The 18,807-nt window shown below is 53.5% G+C and overlaps 1 protein-coding gene across 3 annotated transcripts in view; it reads left to right on the top strand.

The window, feature by feature from the left end:
* Positions 1-7,621: 7,621 nt before the first annotated feature.
* Positions 7,622-18,807, top strand: part of Kcnj12 (potassium inwardly rectifying channel subfamily J member 12) — a 47,529-nt gene continuing 36,343 nt past the window's right edge. The window contains exon 1 of one of the 3 annotated variants that reach the window (XM_041665386.1): positions 7,622-8,167. The gene's annotated coding sequence lies outside the window, so the exon portion shown is untranslated. Of the gene's footprint in view, positions 8,168-8,249; positions 8,271-8,341; positions 8,424-18,807 lie in introns of those variants that run through there. The other 2 variants (XM_041665387.1, XM_041665388.1) reach the window with 2 other exon arrangements.

The following is an 18,807-nucleotide window of genomic DNA, read 5'->3' as shown; positions in this document are numbered from 1 at the left end:
AGCCACCAGTTTACGGGGGGCTGGAGCTTGAGGCAAATCCGGGAGGTGAGGCCAAAAGGAGAGACTTGGCTAGGCAGGGAGAACAGAGGAGACAAGTGGAACTGTAAAGGGGTGTTTTCCAGAGCTCTGTGATGGTGGGACAAGCAGAGGGACATGCTGCGGCCTGAGGGCATGTGGGGCCACTAGAGACCACCAGCTGAGGTTCTTCACCAGGCCCTGCTGCTAGGCACTTAGCTGGGGCTTCGGTGTGGTGTCTCCTGGGCTCTTTGTGCTATCTACTCACTTACCCAGTGAGTGGTCAGAGCACTCGACCACTGGGCAGCACCAAAGTACTGGGGTAATGCAGGGACCCCACGGGCCACCATGTCTGTTCTATGGCTGAGGAAAATGAAGCTGTGAAGAAGAAGGCAAAGGCTTGGGCCCTGAAGTTCCATCTCCTTCCTTTCCAGGTCTGTTCCTTAGTCCAGACCAAAGATGCTCCCATAAACAGGAGCCTCAGCTGGCTCCTAGGACTATGCCTTGGGGGGCCAACTGGCACCTAAGGGGTGGGGTCCTGTGAAGTCATCTCTGACCCAGTTTACACCATCTGTGTTCAAGATAGCTCAACTGATCACCAGCCTCCTTGGACCTTCACAGAGCAGTGGCCCCTCAGGAGGTCAGCCCCCGGCACACTGAGGTCCAGAACGTAGCTTTCAGAGCTAGCTTTCCCTCCTAAAGCCCCAGTCTGTCTCTAACACAGAGAGAATCACCCTCCGAGAGGGTCCCTGCAGGAGTGGCATCAACCCCCAATTAAAGCAGGGGTTAAGCTGGTAGCCAGCTAGCCTGCTTCCCCCCTAAAGATTGCCAAGGCTGTGAGAAGACCGACCAGCCCTCCCAACTTGTCCAGCTCGATGGAACTCCGCATGCTTAGTCCAGATCAGCTGCCGTGTGCTGTTTCCTGGAGAGAGGTGACCAAAGAGTTCTACTCACAGTGGCTGGGACTCCTGAACAGAAGAAAGAACAATTCCACCAAATCCATGTTGGCGGATTGGTTTATTGGGGTCACCTTCAGGAGCATGAATGATTCAAAGGTGGCTGTATCATTAAGAAGGTCCCCCCTAGCTGGGCGGTGGGGTTGCATGCCTTTAATCCCAGTACTTGGCAGGCAGAGGCAGGTGGATCTCTATGAGTTTGAGGCCAGCCTGGTCTACAAGAGCTAGTTCCAGGACAGGCTCCAAAGCTGCAGAGAAACCCTGTCTCGACAAACTAAAAAAAAAAAAAAAAAAAAAAAAAAAGTCCACTTCAGCATGGTGGCAGCTTCCCTTAAAGGAAGCTCCACTCTCCAGCAGTTGCTCTTCACTTACACAGGCTTTGGGAAGGGCCCTGTGAAGCTTGGAACCTTCTAAGAAATGAGCAGATTGCTTCCACTTAGCTGGTCTTAGGAGCCTTTGCTCTCCCAGGGGGAATGTTTCAATATGGAGCAAACAACCCCCATCTTGGGGCAGGCAGGAGAACTAGGCCATAGGGCACGGACACAAGACTGGCTTTTAGTCTTCCTGGTCCCCCCAGAAAGATTTGTCTCTTCCTATCACTGTTCTATTGGCCTTTATTTCACTAGTAGAGTCACTTGAATGATAAAAAAAAAAAAAAATCACTGAAGCAGTGTTCATCAATATCAAATCAAACCAAACGGTCCTGGAGCCACAGGATGTGCCAATGCTTTGCCACCACCCTGCCCCTCCCCTTTCCTGGCCAACTGAATGGAGCCTATGGGAGGACACCTCATACAATAGGTTCCCATCAGGCAGGTCTAAGTCCAGAGCCCTTGGGAAGGAGGTCAAGACGCAGAAGTGAATGGAGTCAAGGTCCCCTCCCAGGATAAAGTCACGGACACTGGTGTCTGTGAATTCGTAGAATTTCAGTTTGCTAATGCAGATGGACCCCAGCAGCCCCCAATCGGCCTCCCATCTTCTTTCTCAGGGAAGCAGAGTGTTTTGCATCATCCTCTCTTCATGTCAGGATAAACACAGACCTCTGTTGGCCAGGCCTGGGTAGACTTACCAGGACTTCCACCCTTCTTGAACCCATGCTGAGGAAGGAGGGCCAGGGTTCAGCTGTGGGGGTAGGGGGCACATTGGGGCAGAGGCCTATGTCCTTGGAATGATGGCCCCATGTGGGGACCACCTGGAGGATAGCAAGGAGGAGGCAGTGCCCATAGGGTGGAGAGGGGCTGGATAATTGGCCAGATTAACCCGCAGGAGGCCTCCTCGGGAAGCTATTTTTAACTCTGAGAGACTGAAGCCACTTCCCTCCCTCCCTCCCTTTATTGCCCTTTATTTCTGTCCTCCTGGGGCCTGAAGGCCTGGAAGCTCGTCCCTTTAGAGGAAGAGAGGAAAAGGGAGAGGAGAGTCAGCTCCTCACTGGATCCCTTGTGACTTCATTGGGTCTGCACCTCTCACTCCTTGTGGAGGCAGAGGAGGGAAAGGAAGGAGCGCGCGAGAGTGGGAGGGGCCTTTTGGAAGCCTTGATGCTCTTTGCAAACCCATGGCTTCCACGGTCTCTTGAGAATACGGAAACGTTTCCTAAATTAAAGCAGGGTTTTGGCTCACATTCAAAAACCCAGGGTTAGAGCCATGGGGCTCAAAAGACCTATCTGGAATACAGTTCCTCTCAGAGTCTCGACTCTGCTTTTCTCACGGTGTGTCACTTCAGGTGGTAGAAGTGTCCACAGCAGCTCCCTGCTCCCAGCAAGCAGCCTAGGATACAGGGCCCCTGCCCTCTGGCACCTGCTACCTATCAGCAGAAGCCCTGGGGTGGGTTCTCTTTTGTTGACTTCCAACACATGCCTATCCATCAGCCAGTCACTGTCGTGCTCACTGCTGGCCCTGAGGATGGTAGAGGAAAGCAGGAAGTGGGGTGTGAGGTGGGACTAGACAGAGCATGAAGGCTCTCAGAGAGAGGGGTGACTCTAAGGCAGTAGGTAGACTGGTGGCATGTCTTAGAAGTGTCACAGCCTGGACAAGAAGAGGCTTGAAGCCCCTGCCTTTTGTTGCCTATGAGTTTGGCTCAAACACGGTAGACAGTCCTGGCTATCAGCCTGGCCCCTGGCTGCTGCGTCCTGGAGAGAAGCAGGAGTAGGGCTTAGCCCTGCCCAGGGAAGCAGTCAGCTGCCAGCTCTGCCAGCTGATCAATGTTAGCTTCCGGACAGGTGGGAGGGGCTGTGAACTCAGTGTCCTATTCTCAGTATAGTAATGGTTCTGAAGTCCGGTGCCTTAAATCAATGCTTTTGGCTCAGCCAGAAGTCCACGGGTACCCGGGCAGGGGAAGGGCGTGTGTGTGTGTGTGTGTGTGTGTGTGTGTGAGAGAGAGAGAGAGAGAGAGAGAGAGAGAGAGAGAGAGGCATGTAAGGTTCCAGCCGTCCCCCGTAGCTCTCCTGGAGACAAGGCCTCTGTCCCTGCTGAGCTTTACCTGTCTAATTGGGATGGTACCTACCTGCCTATCACCTCCAGTGGAGGTTGGTGGGTGTTTACCTCTACCGTGTGATGCCTGGCAGACAGGCAGCTGGCACTGGCCAATATACACATCACTATTATAGTTGTCAGCAATGTGCATCTTGGGACAAACGGTGCTGAAGAGAGAGGCCAGTTTAAGGGCACAGCTCCTGTGCCTGGGCTCTACTCTGTGGCTCATAGCTGGAACGACAGGCCTCTTCCCACTTGACTGATTGCCTAGATTGTGGACGGGGCTCAGGCAGAATGCCCCCACTCCCTGCGCCTCTTGACTTCCTGCCCATGGCTCCTACCACAAGAGCTTATCCTGAGGCCCACAAGCACAGTTCTTTCTGACTTCTTAGAAGGTTATCAATCAGAGGCAGGATTAATATTGGAGTAGGAGGCCAGGTGTGTTCCTCAGACGGTCTCTCTCTCTCTCTCTCTCTCTCTCTCTCTCTCTCTCTCTCTCTCACACACACACACACACACACACACACACACACACCCGTACAGTGTCTATGCAGGTGATTTAGATGTGTTTATGAGCACTGGGCCGAGCAGACCTGTCCAAGAGTGGTATTCTCCACTGTGTTCATCGTCTTGTTCTGAAGACATAGCCACATGCCCATGTTACCTGCCGTAGTCTGCACATCAGCCAGGTGCCTGCCCTAGTCTGCACAGGAAGCCAGACATCTGGTGAGAAGGCAAAGCAAGACAGGGGAAGTATGGATGTCCTAGTGGTGGCTTTTCCCAGGGGAGTCCTGAGGTGCCCTGAAGGAAAAGCAATGGAAAAACAGCATTTCTGCCTGAAATGTGAGCAGGTGGCCAGGACAGGATCAGGCGCGTGGCTGGCCAGTATGCCGGAAGGGAGAATGGAGCGGGTGGAGGGCTGAAGGGCAGAGGTTGGGCCAATATCTAGGATGGGTAGAAGAAATCCTAAGTGGGCCTCTAGGAGAAGGTGTTCCCGGGGAGCTCCAGGTGCTGCCAGGCCAGTAAAGACACTGAGGATGGACCATGAGCATGGACCGTGAGCATGGACCATGAGGATGGACCATGAGGATGGACCATGAGCATGGACCATGAGGATGGACCGTGATTATGGACCGTGAGCATGGACCGTGAGCATGGACTGTCTGGTTTCCATAGGAGTTGGTTTTTAGAATTACTGGGCAGAGAAGCCAACGTTCCAGACTGTTGTTACCTCCTATGGGGACAGCATAGCCACGCCTTTGGGGCTTTTCTCTGGATGTCTATGATGTTTTTGCTGTCCTCATGACAAGGAAGGAGTCTCCAAATGACCTGATGACTTCCTTTGACTGTCTCAGCCTGAGGCTCTAAGGGTATAGGGCTTGTGACTGAGAGAACAGACAGGGCCCAGCTGTATGCGTGCACAGGAGGATTCTCTTAGATTAAGGACAGCCAGACAAGCCCCTGGGAATACCTGCAGGCTGCAGAAATTGTCTTCTGTGCTTAGGGACATCTGTGATTTACAGAGAAGGAAGGGGGACATGTGCCCATGGTCCCTGAGCTGGGAGCAGTCTAACTGGGACCGGACACATTCTTGAACACTCCTCCCCTCTACTCTGGAGAGAGGCAGGATGACTTGTGTGTGTGTGTGTGTGTGTGTGTGTGTGTGTGTGAGAGAGAGAGAGAGAGAGAGAGAGAGAGAGAGAGAGAGAGAGACTAGGAATGACATCTCCACACTTAGAACCCTGGTTAGAGAGAGCCTTCCTGTGTGACAGCCCTCTCTCTTTGAGCACGGGCATGCTCCCCATGGGGAGGCTGTGAACATGAGCCTGGTAGAATTGTAACATTCTAGAAGGAGATGTGATTTTGAAGAAATAAAGTTGGTCCCTGTTCATAAGCTAGAGGGCGGAATGTGACATCTACAAGGCAGTAGCTATGGAAATCAGGGCCACTTCTCTGGCAGGTGTTTTTTTTTTTTGATGACCGTGGGCAAGACACTTGTCCTATACATGAAATGTATCTGTTAATAGGTCCTGGAGGAAGAACCCCCAGCACTGACTTTACACAGGCTTCCCTTGTTTAGATAGCAGCTGATAGTGGCTGCATATGTGCGTGTATGCTCCAGCATAAGGCCCTCGAACTCATTTCATTACAGGAGCTGCTCAAGGTCCTAGATCTGAAGTCAGGCGTGGGGCGCATGCCTTTAATCCTAGCCCTCAGGAGGCAGAGGCAGGCAGATCTCTGAGTTCAGGGCCAGTCTGTTCTGCAAAGAGAGTTCCAGGACAGTTAGGGCTGTTACACAGAGAAACACTGTCTCAAAAAACAAAGATCCTAGACCCGAGGGAGCATCATAGAGCTCTGTCCATTTTTCTGTCCACCAGCATGCTGTGAGCTCTTTGGCGTGTCTGTGGTGGAGTCCCCTGAGTGTGACATGTGTCTGCTCTCCCTGAGAGGGCAGACAAGATTGTAGGCAAGGGAAGTCTTCTCCTTACTCCTGCCTTTGGCTTCTGTTTTCTGGGCACCAGGGCTGGGTAAAATGGAGCAGGGGGACCTGAGCCATTTTCCTCCTTGGTCACTCAGGAGAAGGTGGAAATCAGGACATCGTGTGCCTGTCCAAGTTAGGTCTGGGAGCCTGGGAATGGAGTCCCTGGGAATAGCCATATTCTCTCTGTTGTAGTCTGGACAGTTGTTGGTGAGACAGGGAGACATGGCCGTCTTAAGGATACATTTGGTTTGAGACTCCCTCCACCAGTCTGTCTCTCTGACTAGAAAAGCAACTAAACCTCTGTGCCTCAGTTTCTTTATCTGCAAAGTGGGTCAATGGTTGTACCTTTCAGGGGTACAGCAGAATAACTCCAGCCTTAGCGTAGAGGCCAGCATAGACTGAGTACCCAAGACCCACGAGCTGTTTCACTCAGCCCCTCTCCCAGGTTAAGAACTGTACACACACTGATCTCATTTAATCTTCACTGCAGTCCTGTAACCCAGTAAGCCCATAACATCCATGTGAGCGCAGGGAATCCTGACACTGAGTGTTGAAGTACCTTGTGTGGAGGATTGCTCCGTCAAGGAGGTAGGATATGCACAGCCTGAGGTGGGAGAGTTCTCTGGGGACTCTGGGGCCTGGATGAGACATTGGCTCTCTGGAGTTGGGCTGGTGGGTTCTGCAGAGCTCTGAATAAGCCAGCAGAGCCTGGGCATCTGGGTGGCCAGAAAGCCATGCTTCTTGGCTAGGATCCTGCATCTAGTGTCTCTGCTATTCAAATGCATAATTCTATTTCACATTATGTGGGAGCTGGAGACCAAGGGGCTGGGGAGTTTTATGAAGCTTGTGTTCTGGTTGTAGACCTGCCTTCTTGGCCAGATTCTTCAGCCTTAGGGTTGAGCTGGGGGTCAGCCCTGTGTTAAAATGGGATTTCCCTGAGGCCAGCTAAGGCTGATCTGTCTGCCAGGCTGAAAGGTCCAGGCCCTGCAGGAGGCAGAGATGTGAGGCCCAGACAATATGCTCCAGGAGCCTGGGAGAGCAGAGTACCAGGGGTGCTTTCCAGTCAAGATTGGTCAAGGGGAGAGGAGACACATGGAATCAAATCAGTGGAGAGGCCAGGGGGAGGAGCACGCAGGAGAAAACAAGAGACGAAAGCTAAACACAAGATGGAAAGAAGAGATATGATATTAAAGAAGGCAGAGTGTGCATATGACCCCATGCTTGGTGTGCAAGGGGAATGCATGAGCTTAGAAGCCTTCCTGTGTGGATGTGTTGACAGATCCTACTCCACACGTGCATATGTGACTATGCGTGCACCTGTACACCTTAGCCACTGTGCTCCTCATCACATGCATTTTGTGCAGGTGACGCCTGAGCTTGGTATCCTGCTGCGTGCAGCCGGTCCAGATTCCCTTCCTTGCCTGTGTGTGTGTGTGTGTGTGTGTGTGTGTGTGTGTGTAGTCTGAGTATATGCTTGCCATGCACCTGTGCGTGCGCGTGTCCCCGAAAAGATGTGTGTGTGTGTGTGTGCCCCGCGCGTGCGCGTGTATGTGTTCGCGCGCGCGCGCTCCAGTGCGCAAGTGGCTGGTGCGTGTGGGGGGCAGCTGGGGCCAGGAGGGGCCACGGGGCCAGACCAGGGCGGTGGTGGGCGGGATCAGCGGCGCCGCCGCGCAGGGCGGGCGTGCTTTTGGCGGAGAGTTGGAGGAGTTGCCGAGCTGGGCTACTGTGGCAGCGGGGCGCGGAGCTGGGTGCGCGCAGAGCTTCTGCCACCCGCCGCCTCCTCGCCCTCCATTCCTCGTTCCCCATCTTCCCCCGGCCACGCCGCGACTGCGCTGCCACCGCCTCCCTGGGAACGGTCGCCGGGGGAGGGGGCCCTGTGCGGTCGAAGCCCGTTGGGAGGTGCAGGACACCCACACCCTGTGCAGGGGAGCGCGCCCGGCCCTGCCCGGGATCAGATAACTGCGGCGGGGGAGGGGGTGGGTCGGCGGTGCTTGCCGCGGGACTGAGTGACAGAAGCCAGCGGCGAGCCCGGAGCGAGCGCCGAGTGGCTGGGGGCGCCGTCTGGGCGTGCGCCCCCAACCCATGGCTGGCGACGCGCCCCTCGGCGTGGAGCGCTCCCAGGGGCTGCGCTGAGGCGGCGGCGGCAACGGTGGCAATGCAGCCAGCGCAGCGGCGGCCGGGACCGGGAACGGCCGCGCGGATCTTGGAGGACGCGGGACGCGCCGCGCCCCGGCCACTGACCGAGGTAAGAAGGCGGCCGCGGGCGCACGGCCCACCCGCTCGGCCCCAGCTCTCATCAGGCAGCTTCCCGCCCCGGGTGAGCGCGGGGTGGTGCAGCAACAGGAAAGGTGAGGCAGAAGGGCTCCTTCTGTTCCTTTTCTTTTTCTCCTCTCCGGTGGTGAACCACCAGATGAAATGCTGACAGCGAGCTTTTCTTCCACTGCCATGTTTCGGGCTACAGCCACCAGGGAACTTTGCTCCAGGCTAACCTCTGTCCCGGGGTATGTGTGTTGCGGGGCAGGGGGGACACTCTCGGAAACTTTGAGGAGCTCTCGATCCCCCTCCTCGGCCGGCTTGATTGAGGGGGCTTGCTAGGCAGCGGGCGGAGTCACTTTTGCGCGCAGCATCGGTCCTAGGCGTGACCTTACCAGAGAGACCTGTGATCAAGAAGGGGTACGGAGTGGGTGCACAGGCTTGACCAGCGACCTGAGAATTCCCCCTGCTAAGACCTGGATCTTTGGAGTAATTTCTTTCCTGCCGCCTGTGCTGTCATGGAGTAAAAATATTCTGGACGTGGTTCTTCACCATCCAGTCAGTCTGCAAGTCCAGGGGCACCTTTTGCTTCTTAAAGTCGGTCTTGAGAAACCAACAGGGGGCTCAGGGCAGAGGAATTTCTCCTGGACGCACAAGTCTATTCTGGTGTCCAGTGGGGGACTAGACCCTTTGAAAGAGGCAGCGGAAGTGGAGAGCCCTAGACAGCTTCGTAGGAGCGCCGGAGAGCTGAGGCCCTTGAGACAGTCCCTGCCTTAGTTTGTGCACACGTCTGTCTGAATACCTTAGAATGCTGGGAATGGAGTTCAAAGGCAAGTGTCTCTTTGGTAAAGGCCTCAAATTCTGGGAGGTTCTGCCTCCCTACCGAGTGGACCTGGTGGGATTTGGGGCTGCCCTTCTCTGCCAGTCCCCAGAGTGTGGTACAGTCTTTGGCCCTTTTCTAGTTGCTTCCTCACTACCTGTACCCAAGCCCGAACCCGGCAGTAATGATCTGGGGACTTTCTGGCCCTGGCATCTGCCTCCCGAGCCCTGGTGAGGCTGCTTCGGCTCTCCGGATTGCCTAGGCGCCCACATGCCACTGAAATCAGCTGCCGCCTCCTCCGAGGTGGGAACCCAGAAGGCTTAGCCTCCCGGCCTTAACACACTTTCTGAGAGATGAACAAAAGCCCGCCCTGGCTGCTGTCCCTCCGGACTAGATTCTAGCTTGGCCCAGCACCAGGTGGCTGATTTGGGACCCCTCACCAAAATCTGCCAGCGTGACAGGAGAGGGTCAGGGAGGGGAGATCTGAGTACCAGGTTCCTCCTTGAAGACCTCTTCCTCTGTATTCCCAGGATTGTCCCCCCAGGGCTTGTAGGGGGATCGCCAAAGAGGCTTCTCAGCAAAATCATCCACTGTGTTCAAGAGGTCCCTTCAACTAGCCAGGAGACACAAAGTTCACTATCATAGCAGGTGACCCCGGATAGGCGGAGCCACTTGTGAGAATAAATGCATAGCTGTGGGCATATGGCCCACTGGACCAGCCTCAGCATAGTGGGAACGGGGAAAGGGTCAGACATCCTTGGGGAGAAAGTAGGTGGGACCATCTTCTCCAGGGAGACACGGCTATATGCATGCAGAAAGCCTATTGTTAATGCAGTGCTGGTACAGACCCAGCATGTGTGAACTTCAAACCCTTGATCACTTAAGAATTCTCCTCTCTCCTAGGTTGGGTGGGCACCGTGGGGTGGTGGCTGAGTCCTCTACCACCAGGCTCCTTCGGCAGGGTCCCCTGTAGGTGTGTGCCTAGTGGAAGGCGAGGTTCAGGAGACCGCTGTACCAGGAGAGGTATCTACAGCAGGTGCTTCCGAGCCATGCAACATGTTGGGCCTCAAATCAAAAGGCCTTCCTACCAGTACTACCCTGTCTCTGCTCTGCCCCAGGAAGGACCAGGTAGCACTAAGTGGTCCTTTAGCGGTGAGCTAGCGATGGCAGCAATAACAGTAACAACACTGGTCACAGTGGCACCTCTAGGCTCTGCGACACAGGCCAGTGCAGCCTGCAGACAGTTTCCTCTGGCTCAGCTGGGCTTCCAGTGCTTGGGGCCATAGTTGGCACAACCAGCCGTGACACCTAAAGGCCTTGGCACATAGCTAGGGTGGAAGCAACTGCGTCATCACTCCCAGCAATCTCTGTGGTCCTTGCCAGCCCCCAAGTAGGTCTGCTACGATGCCGCAAAGCTTGTGCGATAGTTATTCTCAATTCTCTGCTCCTAACTCCTGCCCTGGGCAAGACCCTTCCTGCAACAGATGCAGCTGGTCCCTGTGGCTGGGCCTTGGCCAGGGCTTTGCTGTGAGTGAAACATGGACACATGCCCCTCCCCTCTGGCCTGTCATTGGAGCCCTGCCAGGGACTGACAATGAAGAGAGGCAGACGAGGGGCAGCTCACAGACAGCAGGAGGGGCAGGCAGAGCCCACCCCTTGAGAGGGTTGCTGGTGAACAGTGGGTGAGGGTGGCAGGTATCAGGAGGGTCAGTGGCTAAAGCAAGAATGAAGGGGGCTGTTTGGAGCTTCAGACAGGGCCGCAGATACCTCAGAGGCGCGGTGCTGATGATGGGGCTTTTCCAGAGGAACTGGCCCCAGGAAGGAGCTGAGGGCCCAGAGATGGACCAGCTAATTTAATTTGCTAATGGCCTGCCAGTGCAGAGGGCTGTATTGGCTCCATTATACGGATGGGAGTGGAGGCCAGAAGGCTGTGGGGCTTCAGTGTAGCCTGTGTGCTTCTGAGCCAGAGCCTAGGGCTCTCCCAGGGACAGGCCGCACCTCCTGCCACTCACAGACACATTTGCTGGGGGCATTTGTGTGCTGAGCTGGCCTTAACCCCCGGCAGTTTCCACTAAGCTCCAGGGCTGGCCTGCCTTCCTAGCTCCCAGGAAGCTGCCTGCCATGAAGTTAGTGTTCCATAAATGTCCCCTGAGGCCTCAGTGGTGGTGTTTCTGTGATGTAGCGTGAGCTGTAGTGGGTGTGATCTGGAGTGTCTAACATAGACAGACAGTAAGTGACTGTTTAGTAAGTAAGTTTGTGTAGGGAATGTTTGGTTTGAGGGCAAATAGGGTGGTACTAGGGAGGTTGGTGGAGCATCCTGACCTCAGTTTTGTATCATTAAGTGGAACTGAAGCCCAGGGTATCCCAGGATGGAGGAGCAGCCTTTGAACATGCCTCTAAGTGTAGCGTAGGCTCGGCAAAACTGGGAGTGTTCAGAGGAGACCACATGAAGGAGAATGGTGAACCCTGTGCCCAAGCCTTGGGAATCTCATTGCAGCCCAGTCTTCATTTGGCCTCATGGGAAACTGGATAGAGAGAAATGGGTTTCCATGGAAGTAGCCTCAGATGCTGGCCTCCTACCATAGGCTGTCCTTTATGTCCATTCTTATCCACAGTGATATCCTAAAGCTCAACTTGTCCTGCTTGGCTGCTGAGGTGACAACCACAGAGGCAGTATGAAGCTCTGGGGACCTAGGAGACGCTGGCCCTACACCCCGATTAGCCTTTCAGCCTCTAGTCCCAGACACAAGCCTGGTTGGCAGGCATAGGAATAATTTTCTCAGCTGCCCTAGGAGCAGCTTTGCTCTTGCTGGGTATCAGCTGCTTCTTGGGTTGGTGGATGAAGCCTTGTGGGTCTCCTTGGGAGCCCCCTAATGTCCCCATGTAGGCTTTGGGCAGCGTCAGGGTTCTCTGTGCTCCTCACCTGAAGCCTGGTATCTTGGAAGAACTCAGACTTCGAGATGGCTAAAGGATAGACCGTAATAGGTGTGGAGTGTCCGGCCATTGCTGCTTGAGAACCTACTGTGTGCTCGCCCTGCCGTGGTTCCAGTCCAGCCTCACTCCCTACATGCTCTTCCTTCTGCTTCTCTCCCTGCCCTCCTTGCCCTGCTTTCCACAGGCCAGGCCTGTCCTACATCAAGGCCTATCTATGCACGTACCGTTTCCCTATCTGGACCATTCCTTCCCAGATCTGTACATGACTCTTTCCTTTCCACCTCCATGTGCGGCCCAAATGCCACTTCTTTGCTGAAGCCCCCCCGCCCCCCGGACGCACTCCTCACAGCAGCAAAGTCATGCTGCTCCTCCTACCTTCCCCCAGCTCCACTGTTTTCTTTCCGTAGAACTCAGAGCCGTCTGCCCCCAGTGTTTTATTTTTCTATTTTTTCTACATTGTCTTGGGCTATCAACTAGCGTTCAGGGGTTTGGTCCTGTTGTCCCACAGCTGTGCCCCCCGGGGCCTGTGGCAATAGTCAGTGGACAGCAGGTGTTCAGTGCATGCAGTGGGCGGGTGTGTGGTCTCCGCTGTGTGCCGCTTTGACGTGCTGGGTTTGTCTTGTAGTGGCAACTGTGGTCCATCTATCTGCAGGTGAGAGTACAGAACCTCGGGGGGTGCCAGCCTAGTTCCTGAGCTTGTTGTGGAGTTTGTTGAGGCTGAGCTGGGATCCAGAGCTTTGCTCTGAGCCCTTGCCCTGACATCCTGTGGCTGATCAGCAAGAGTAGAGTCTGGACCTCTCTGGCTGGAGCCTTTTTGCTCAGTCTCCTGTCTGAGCCTGGCAGTCTCTAGCTAAGTATGTCCCCACCCCAGCTACCTGGGAGTAGTCTCATAAGTGTGAGCACTCTGAGGCCAGGAGAGGTGGCGTTTGGCTCCTTGCTGGTCTCTTAGATGGTGGGTCTTGCTGGTGGGCCTTCTATTTGCCTTCCTGTCCAGCCTGGCTTTGACCAATGGCATGAGAATATTGTTTACCACTGGCCTCTGGTTTTTGGACAGTGTGTCTTGCTTTTCCATTCCAGTCTCTTGAACATGACCTCCATATTTCCTCTATGTTTAACTTCTCAGGTTTTCAGTGCTCAACTTTAGGAGTGTCTGTTGTGAAGAAAACTGTCTGTTTTCCTGTGGTCAGTGCGTGGCCTTTCTCTTCTCTCCTGGATGTCCCTATGGCTTCTGAAGAGGCCAGGCTTGCAGCCTCTTTAGTGACTGAGTGGGTGGTGCCTGGGGTCCTGTCTTCTGAGGCTCACCTGGAGACAAAGGAGGGATCAAGTCAAGGTTGAACTGGAGCCCTGGGCAGCTCTCCCTACTTCCATTGTGAGGGAAGTATTCTGGTAGGGAGACATGACATCCCCATTGTGGGAGTAGATCCCCTGAGGCCAGAGAAAGGGTCTCATAGCCCATTAGTAGTGAGTTGGGTATCTCTGCCCTCTATGGCCTCCTTTTAGCTGTATGGAGACTTGGTGATGGGGTGGGGGCGGGGATGAAGGGAAACTGGGGTGCTGGATTTTGTGGCCGGGTGAGTCTGAGAGGACAGTGGAGAGGTCTAGAGGAGCTATGGGGCCCAGGCCAGAGGCAGGCCCTCACCCCTGCTTACCTCCTCCTCCTTCCAGCTGCAGCTCAGGCCCCCCTAAGCTGGCTGCTCCAGCCCTGCAATTCTTCAGCACTTAAAGCAAAAATAAATCACCGCCAGCAGCTGGCGTTCTGGGTGGCAGCAGCTGCACCACCCCCCTGCCCCGACCTCTGCCTCTGGCCTTCTGGTTCCAGGCCAAGGCCAGCCTTCCTCTCAGGCCTGTGAGAGGATGTGGAAGCCTGTGGGGGCTTGACATGGTCTGGTGAGGTCATATGGAAGGCAGAGGCTCTGGTGGCCCCTGAGGCTCTAGAGTCTCCAGCAGGAGGGGGAGGTTCCATTTCAACTTGGTAGAAATTGACCTGGGAGGGCTAGGGCAAACTCAGGGTGACCTGGTCACTTGCTGGTCATAGAGGCGACCTCGTCTCATAGCCACTGCTCTCTGGCCAGCTCTGGGCGTCTCTCTTCTTTCTCTTCCATCCCTTCCTTTCTCAGAGAATCCTAGAGGTCTTGACTTCTCAAGTGCTATGACGCAGGCCCTGAGGATGTCAAATTTTAGCATCGTTTATACTTTCGACAAATAGCTTTGGGCACACGCACGTGCTGTGCCCTGTGCCGGGAGGCTGGGGCTGTGGATGTATACAAGCCTTCCCTTTGCCGGGGCCCCCACGGGGATGATATCTCTGAAGGTGGGGGAGTATAAAACAGACAAGCCAAGGAGAAATCATGGACTTGGTCATATTCCTTTGTTAGTTATTACAGTCTTTAATTACAGGAATGTTGCATGGTACAATTAAATAGTAAGAGTAGAAAATGAATCCCTTCTCAGCCGTGCTTCTTTCTCTCCAGAATGTCTCATGTTCTCTGGGCGACTGTCTTTCCCAGTGCTTGTGTGAATGTAGAGGTTCTCTCCCCTTCTCTCCCCTTCCCCCACCCCTGTGTCTCGATCCTGGCCATGTGGTGCTCAGTGCCCACTGGGCCCAGGGTTCCATTCCTGTCTCCAAGACGAGGGCTGAGTCACCGAGTCTGTGGATCCTGGTTGTGGAGCCTTTGAACTCGCCCAGCCATTGACTTCACACATCATGGGTTCTTTGTGAAGTTTTACCGGTCTGAGGCAGGGAACCTGGAATTGCAGAACTGGAGCAGCTTAACCCCTAGAGAAGCTCTAGGGCCTTGCTGGAGACCTCCTTCCTGGGATCCCAGGGGGTTTAGACCATCTCGATTCCAAGAATTCTGGTTCAAAGAGTGTGAGGTCTATGTGTTTTAATTTCCCCCAATAGCTCAGCTCTCACTGTCCAGCTCCCCAGCCTCTGTGAGATCTAATGTATCTGTGCTGTGGAACTTACTGACCAGCTCCCTCAGGACAGAGCAAACCTTGCTTGGACTTGAAGGGGGGAAGTGCCCAACACTTTTCCTGCTTCCCTGTCTGCCCCTTTCTGGACCTTCCAGAGGAAGGGCCACCCTAATCTTCAGGCAGGGCCCACCTTCTGCTTGGGGGAGGGCCACCTCTGCTGTGAATTCTGCCTCTGGCCGCCCGCCACTTGCTTGGTCCTCTGCCATTCTTGAATCCTGGTTTGAGGTGAAGAAAGACCCTGTGGGGAAATTTTATGTTGCCCTGGTTCCAGGAGGGGTGATAATGGCCATGGATGTGCTTTTGCTCTAAGCCTCAGTTTTCCCTTTTGTGAAATGGGCACTAGAGTTTCCCTTCTCTCAAGACATCATCCTCTCCTACCCTTTGTACTTGGCTCTGTGGTCAGGGCAGGGCAGGGCAGCTTCCTCTCCTTGTTACCCCCTCCACTGTGCAGCCGGAGGTTTGGCCATGCCAACTGCTACCTGCTGGGTCTCAAGCTGTTGGCAACACCTGTTTGGTCAAAGCAGCCAGGCCCTTCTCTGGGACTTAGGAAACCTGAAGACCACTAGGAGTGTCCCCAGGAGCCCCTGTGGTATTCTTAGAACGTTCCAGGACCCCAGACCTATGTGACAGAACATACCCACCGTCCCCTCTCTTTTGCTAAATGCGAGCTGGACTGGGTCTGGCCAGCACAGCCATAACCACTCAGGGTCCTGGCCTTAACCTTGTAACAAATGCCTAGACCCACAGTACCAGGCTTGGTCCTCTCCTGACCCAAATGCCTCCCGCTGGCCTTTGGCCCAGGTTTAGCTGGGCAAAAAACCCCCTAAATAGGTACAGGTTGTTAGGGAATAGATTTGGGGGACGGGGGAGTGATGGTGATCAGGAGCTTCGGGAGCCTCAAAATCTGCCTCTATCCAATGGGGACACCAGCGCGAGAAAGGCAGTTGTGCCCATGTACTTGGTGTTCTGTCTGGGGCGGGATGAGGTCTAGAATGTGGAAGTGGTAGCAGTAGGGAGCACAAAACCCCGAACTGGTTCGGGTGCTGCCGTGTTGGGGATTGAAACAGTATGACCAAAGCCTCTCGTCCAGAATGCTGAGATTCAACCTGCATTGAATTTCAGAACTGGTTTTCAGGTTTTAGAATATATGTGATGAGATATGCAGGGAGGGGACCCAAGCCTATATACGACATCCATATATGTTTGCTTTATCTATAGCTTATATTAGAATCTGAATATGAATACATTATCTTTAATAATTTTGTGCAAGCTTTTGTGATATGGAATTCTTTGTCATTCTAATCTTTTTTTCTCTCTCTTCAACTGGGAACCGAACCTAGGGCCTCATGCACGGTAGGCAAATCCTCCTGCCACTGATCTCTACCTCCAGCACCAGAAAAATATTGTAAAGAATAAAATCCCGGGCAACAAGATGGATCAGTTCACAAAGCACTTGCTATGTAAGCCTAGCAACCCGAGCACAACCCTCAGAACCTGTATAAAAGAACAGAACTGGTGACTAAAATTTGTCCTTTGACCTCCAGGTGTGTGTCATGGTACACACACACACACACACACACACACACACACACACACACAATCATTTAAAAGGAAAGAGAAGATGTACTTTTTGGACGGTGTCCTTTGGAAACCCATAGTATTAGAATTCTATTTTAGTTTTTCCCATGTGTGAGCCTTTGGCAGGTGGTTCTGCTACTGTGTCCAGTCTCCTCTCTGAGGCACAGAGATGGTAGTGGTCCCTTCTTTCTGAAGTGGTTTTGAGCAATCTGAGCTCACACATAGCCCGGGCACATGGAAGGGTGTGGGAGATGTTACTTTCTATGGCAAGATGGTTTTGAGATTTGCCTGGTATTTCAGGCAAGAGACCGAATTTCTGCTTAGCTAACTTGCTCGTTCTGATGCATTAACTTCCTAGATCTCTGTCCAGCCCTAGCCACCACTGTGCCCGGGCCCTCTAAATAAGTTCTACAGAGGCTGAAGGGGCTATATATGTCTTTATGATTTTAGGAGCTCCCCATGGTGTCACACAAGTTTAGGGCACCGCAGCAGAGCCTGTGTACCATAGCCACCGGATGCCCGTAGTTGACAATACCACCTTTGACAGAAAAGCCTTTCACTTCCCTTGGTTTAGATGTGAGACGCTGTCCAGGCTGGTATCTTCTTGTAGCTCATGCCCAGAGTTCAGCTCCTTTGGGGAGGGTGTTCTCAGATCTCTCTCTTACCCCACTAGTTGGTCAGTGAGCCAAGTGGTTAGTGTCTGCCACGGTGTGTCTTTTCTTGTCCTTCTGGATCTTCTCAGCTGACCCAAAGGACAGGTAACTGCTACTCCTCTGCAGACTCCAAAGCCAAGGTGTAGTGAGGTTGTGCGGGGACCAGTCTGTCTCCATCATTCTGTGTGCCCAGAGCCCAACGGTGGCATCCATAGTGTCCGGGTTTCCCCAAAAGCTCATTGTCTTTGGACTTGTGGCCTAAACTATTTCCTCGTCTACCACCAGGCATGTCCCCGTGCAGGTGTGCTTATTTGGTGATACCAGTGTCTATGGCCTTCCCCCTACTCCAGGGGATTTGGGGGGACAGGGAGTGCCAGTGCTTCTTGAGAAGTGGTATGACGTCTCCCTGAGATTTGGCATCCACAGATAACAATGAAATGACTGTTACCAGATCTTTTGGTGCTGGGCACTGTGCTTGGTGCCTTCCAGAAATTATCCTATTTAATTATCAAAATGTCCTAGACAGGAAAGGGATGAGCAGTTAGGAGGCAGGGGCCCAACCCAGATGTCAATCGATACCCCAAAGCCATGAAGTGAAACCTCAGTGCCCTAAGAATACTGTGGGCTGGTGGGAGATGCCTGGCTTGAGATCTTCTCCCAGGAGATGGCTAAGGATCATGGGAGTAGTGCTGGCCATCAGCTCCAGAAGCTGTATTGGCCCAGATTTAAGTGGGGGCTGTCCCTTTTCTGTGTGACTGGAAGGTAGAGTCATCTCTCTAACCCTCACTTCTGTAACTCTGAAAAATAGGGCAGAAGCTCCCTTTCACATGAATTGTTCCAGATGAGCGCTTGGCCACACCTTATAGCTGCTTAAAAGCTCTAGATGGCAGAGGGCCATTTCACAGGCAGATAAACTGAGGCTTCATGGTAAAGAGACATGGTCAGGATTCATACCCAGCTTGAGTGATCTGAAGCTTTCTGTCCCCCTGTGATTTCACCTTGTGAATATGGACCGGTCCAGTCAACTTCACCCTTGCTCTGGACCAGGTTGGAGGACAGACACACAGTTTCTCTGGTCCTTTGGAACTGGGATCCTGGGCAGGTTCTCAGAGTGCCTCCTCTCTCTATTTTATATGCTTGATTCTGACGTCTTCATTTGCTCCATCCTGGGAGCCATTTGGCGTTCACAGCTGTGCTCCTCCTAGACCAGGTGGGTGCAGAAGATGGGCACAGCAAACATCTCAAGCATTTGGTCACAAGTGTGCTAGGCTGCTCTGGAACGCTGTGGTGTGGAAGCTGCCCTGCTTGTGGACAAGGTTTCTTCACACTTGTGGTCACTTTTACCCTGTGACCCTGGGTATAGAGGTATAGAAGATGGTTAATTATTTACTGGTAGTAAATCATAAAGAAACTTATTTTTTATTTGATTATTTTATTTTTGTTTGTTTTTCAAGACAAGGTTTTTCTCTCTCTCTCCTCTTTCTTTTTTTTTCCCTTTGGTTTCTTTCATGACAGGGTTTCTCTGTGTAGTTTTGGAGCCTGTCGTGGAACTTGCTCTGTAGACCAGGCTGGCCTCGAACTCACAGAGATCTGCCTGCCTTTGCCTCCCAAGTGCTGGGATTAAAGGCATGCGCCACTACCACCCGGCTAAGCAATTTATTTTAAAGCAAC

The sequence above is a fragment of the Microtus oregoni genome, unplaced genomic scaffold, assembly GCF_018167655.1.
Source record: "Microtus oregoni isolate MIOR12 unplaced genomic scaffold, Mior012 000015F_ref0000493, whole genome shotgun sequence".
In the NCBI taxonomy this organism is placed as follows: Eukaryota; Metazoa; Chordata; class Mammalia; order Rodentia; family Cricetidae; genus Microtus; species Microtus oregoni.
Note: the sequence above shows the minus strand (reverse complement) of the source record. Positions and strands in the feature narration are given on the sequence as shown.